We start from the raw sequence: 5433 nt of genomic DNA, 5'->3' as shown, positions 1-5433 counted from the left end.
TTAGTCTTCGAGTGTGTTCCTATACGATCATTAACACAAATTTTAAAAATATATCTTAAACTACAGGGTGTACATAAATTATTTTTTATATTGACCGTTTGTTTTTAATTTATACATTATTAATTTTTGTAAGATGAAATCTTTAAAAGAGTTCCAAGTGCAATGTGATATTGTAGTAATTGAGAAAATTTAGTTTTGTGTTTTAATTTAGGTATTTAAGATGTTAAAATATACAATATATATTTTATGAAATATGTATTAAATGTATTTTTCCTTGTATAAATAAGTATATATGTATACATAAACCTATATCAATCACATCACACAGTATAAAATATAAAAAAAAATGTTAACTATACATCAAAATATGTTGTATAAATAAAACGTTGGTGTGAAAACAGATCAAATCTATATCTTGTTGTTTTTCTTTTCTATGTATATTAAGATTCCAACATCAGGTACTACTTTGCTAACCGTTTTAATCAGCATCAAACACTAATAATAAACAAATCTGGCGCTAAACATGGTTTTATGCTTCTGAGATCTGTTTTTAAATCTGCATGAGGGATGGTCGCAGATTAAATATTAGAAGCAAAGACCAACATCCACCTTGAAGTCGCCACATTCGTATTTTCGACATAAACCACTCGCTGGAGGGTTAGATAGACGGCGTAGTGCCTGGGGGGTGGGTACAGAAGATGGGCGCGTCGATCACGGTACTACCAGAACTATCACGGACTGCCGAAAAACGCGAAAAACTACACTTTGGGACCAGTACTTTCAGAAGTGTTTGGAGACTGCGGAAGTGCCAAAAGAGGCGCGAGACGCAACGTAGGTACCTATCAAACCTGCAGGGTACCGAGAACGCACCCAAAATGGCGGTTTTAGAATTTTTTAGAAACAAGGCCATAAATCCTCTTTGAAGCTGTCTTGAACCTTCTTTTCACTAGAAATCCTCTTGAAATTTGCTTAGGAATCTCAATAAAAATATATTTAAGAACATTCCTAGAACCCTTGTTCTTCAGGCGACTGTACTCTATATGTAACCTGTTAAACATGGTCTTTCGCGCGGTCAGAACCTTCTCTGTTGGGACAGGTACAATGCATTTACATACCTAGAATGGGTACAGATATAGATATCGCAAGCCTCGCTCTGTGTGACAGGGCCTTTAGTCTCGGCGGCAATTTCATTGAAATCATTTTGGCATTTCAGTTCTGAATCGATATAGAATGAAAATGTTCCCCGAAGTTCAGGACGTGTCTTTAAAAACTTGGAAATTGTCATTGAAGCTTGTTAAAAATAAACTTCTTGTAAATACCTATTAACGCCCTGCCACACAAAGCGCGCGATAGGCCCTGCCACACATATAGTCCAAGAGCCCAGTAGGAAAGTATACCTTGAACGCCCGGACGATTCTAATAATTTTCATACGATTCGCCATAAAAAGTTGTATTAGAATCGACAACGGTGCCGGCGAAAATCCTGCCGAAAAAAATTAAATTCGCTCCTTATTTTTGGAAAATGACTGCGCCAAACGAAACATTTTAAACCTTTGATTTTTGTTTTGGTTGGCTCTTCCACCCAATTTTATTTTACTTACGTGTATAATGTATATTCATACTCTGCTTATCGATTTGTCTGTCTGTCTAGCACCCGAATTGTTAACTTCCTGTTTGTAGAGCGAATTTCATGAACAAAAATTGGAGAGTCTTGTGTGGTGGTGACCAAAATGTTCATTCCATGCAGAGGAAACATTGTCGCATTATATATTATGGTCTTGGATGAGGTTTTGTTCCAAGCCCGCGTGGTAAATAAATTACTTTTATTCCATTAGAAAAGCGGTAAAACGCTCTTATTCGTTGAGGAGGTGGTTTTTGGCGATGGAATCAGATACCACTCTGAACCACCTTGTGATGTAGGTAACATATCCGCCGCCTACTATAATTCGTCATCTAAATTCGCATGTAAATAGTTAGTTGAAAATTCTAGAAAATAACAAAAAATTAACGATGTAGGTAGGTAAGTCAATATTGTGATAGGTACTTGGAATAACGATTTATTTATTGTAAAAGAAATCCTTAAAGAAGCATTTTCCCACCACCCGCAGCCACGCAGAATCTACATCTTTTTGGAATCGAATACTGTGCGATCAAAAATGAGTTGCTGTCGAGTCACCTTTGGAACTTTTGTTTACATAGGAAATCGTATTTAACTTGAACTTCCAAAGGCGACTCGACAGCAACTCATTTTTGATCGCCCGTTATTTTGTAGAATTCAATACCTGCAATGATCGACATATCAAATGACCATTTAATGTCATTGTAATGCCACGAAGAGATTCATATGATTGGTAAAGGAAGTTGACTGATAATAAGAATGTTAGCATTGAATTTATGTTAGTAATAAGTATAGTGCCAGTTCTAGTTGAAACATCCTGTATACAGAACTTAAATTATCTATTTTTAACTTCAGTGCCACAATGCAATAACGTAAATGGCAACTCTAAAGCCTTTTTGATGATGAGTGAACACTGCAAACTATAGCCCGTTCTAGCATGATTTTAAAGACACATTCTCTGTTTCTTGCGCAACTCAGATTATTTTCGTGTTCTTTGTCGTTATAGGCCTTTTGGACCTTTCGATTCTTGTAACCTTGCACCTTCGGGCTTTTGAATTTTTTGGAATTTTGGACCTATAAGTACTCGCTTGCGCTTGGACTTTTGTATTTTTGGGTCTTCCTCGGATTTGTGGACGCTTAGATCCTTAGAATTTGAAACCCTAGACCCTTGTTTTCTTAAACTGCAGTATCACTGGACGCTTGGACATTTTCCGCTTGAAATTACTGACTTTTGAACTCTTGAATGATGGCACTCGGGGACCTTAAGGCACTATAGCCTCTTGAACCCTTCCACTGGCGGGATCTTGGATTATCCGACTTATTATTTAGCCACTTATTGGATTCTGGAATACACAGCATCTTAGAATGTTGGAGTCTAATAATCTTGGCAGTATGAACTTTTCGAATCTCAAAATCACTGTATTTGTAATTTGGGATACTCGAAATCTTGGAATATATTCGCATATTGGTATGTTTGAATCTTAATAAGTTTTTGAATCCTTAGAGTCTCAGTACAACCTCAAACGTTCGGAAAATGTAGGTCTTTTCTCATACTGTGATCGAGATTTGTAGTTTAGGCATCTTTGTAACCTTAAAATCATCTTGGAATTGAGTGTTTGTGCTTTAGGATCTTGGGCGAACCTTAAACCTGGAATCGTAATGCTAAAATGGAAATCTAAATATCTTCGAATCTTTGAATCTTAATACCCTCCGTTACCCTGTAACCGTAGACACCTGAAATTTTTCATTGTCTTGAAACCTTATTGAACCTAGACCTGAAATGTTGAAGCCGTAATCTTGAACTTTAGACCTTGAACCTTGATCCTCGGCTTTAGCCTCGAACATCAAATGCTGGATTATAAACCTTCATTCAGCTTTGAAACTTTAAATTGTACGTCTTCTATCTTGTATCTTTCAGCGTCTTGTCGTAACTTTGGGTAGTGTATCTTGGATCATTGACCTTGGACACCTGGGACCTCCGACATATTGAGTTTTCGAATCTTATTTGTGTTCGAATTTTTGGGTCTTTTGAACTTCTTATTCTAATCGTTTAACCTTTGGATCTAGAATGCCTCAGGGTTTTTATTGTTTGATATTGAGGTTTGAATCTTTTGGGCTGTTTCCGTAGAGCCTTCTTGTTGGGTATTCATATGTGAGTCTTGAGTAATGCAAGGTCGTAGTGGTCGTGGTCGCTGGCCCGTGTGGCGCATTTCAGTTCAAGCTGCGAACGGTGGTGCTAAGAGTCCCTGGTTCGAATCCATCAAAAATAAAGGAAAAAAAATAAAATAAAATATTGAATTTTGAATCCTGAGCTTTTACTCTTTGAGTTGCGGATCTTGAGCATTGGGCCTCTATACCGAATCTTGGATATTATTGTGTGCTAAGTCTTAAGTTCTCGAGTGTAGGGTCTTGAGTTTTGGGTCTTCAAACCTGAATCTTGAGTCTTATATTATGATCCTTGAGCTGTAAGTTCCAAGCCTTGATCAGAAGTAAGGATAAGCTATGTGGCAAGAATTGCGATAAATTGTTTTATATTTGTCTATTTATTATTATCTCGATTTGTAATTTTTGCATACAGAATTCTAGAAACTTATATTAATGAAACGTTTGTGATTTATTTGGCACACAAGATACCTACATAAATATCTCCCTTTTGTGATCTACTAAGCATTTCCTAACGACTACTAAGATTAAATTACATTATTGAACATGAAGCAAAAAAAAACTACGTAGGGGTTCCTGATGGATATGCATCATTTTAATATTTTACTTTTTAAAATTGTGCTCTTAATAATTTAATTATCTAAAGCCATTGTTAAAGCTAAACCCTTGCATTAATTATTGAAAAAATTGGTAAATCTCTATCTATACTCCATAGGTATTTAATTATAGTTATAAATTTAATGCTCATGATGGGTCATGAAACAAATTGTTATAATTCTCCACAGTTCAAAAAAATGCTCAACATTCATAATTGAAGAGGGGGAAGCGTCAAAAGTAAACTTTTTTTAGTCTGATAATTAGATCGTTAATATTTCTATAGGAATCTTAAGTATAATGAATAGCGTCATAAGTTGTGTAGGGTAAACCAAAACTGTGCCCAGAACTCCACCAAAAAATGTTGTCTCTGGAGAAAATGTTTAATTAAAATCTGTAATGATGCTAGACATCCGCCAAGCCGACGCTGCAATTTGGACTTACCCTGTACTTACAGTTGGCAACTACAAAATACAAAAACATAGATATATAAATACATAGATACAGCCATACCCCAACATAGTTCAAAAGGACGTACCATCTATTACCATCACTTTCGGCACATTAATTACGTATAGCGCTATCCTTTATAGAGGTACCCTGAGCATGGAAGGCAAGATTCGCATTATTTATTATAACTGTCAATCAAATTGTTAGCACAAATCACACAGAAAATTATCAAATTTGAGACTTTACAACATAAATAAACCGCCTTTTTATTTATTTAAATTGCATAGCAGCAAAGAAATGTTACATTTAAAATGGAAGATGTTATTTAGAAAGCTGGCAAATGAAGAATTTGAAAAAATTACAGCTGACAACTGGAAGAAAGTGTGTGAACATGTGGAAAGTGATTAATTTAAAAGAGAAGTTATATTGGTTGATGTTTCTGAAGTTGACAGTGATGATTCGGATTTGTCAATTTCATCTGATGATGATTCGGATTGTGAACTTTTACAAACGTAATGAATGTTGACTAAATGATTATTATCACCAATTGGATATCATTGTTAAGATGTTGTATTTATTTTAAATAAATGTACACGGCGTGTAGCTTA

The sequence above is a fragment of the Photinus pyralis genome, unplaced genomic scaffold (assembly GCF_008802855.1).
Source record: "Photinus pyralis isolate 1611_PpyrPB1 unplaced genomic scaffold, Ppyr1.3 Ppyr1.4_LG8, whole genome shotgun sequence".
In the NCBI taxonomy this organism is placed as follows: Eukaryota; Metazoa; Arthropoda; class Insecta; order Coleoptera; family Lampyridae; genus Photinus; species Photinus pyralis.
This window is presented reverse-complemented; position numbering follows the sequence as displayed.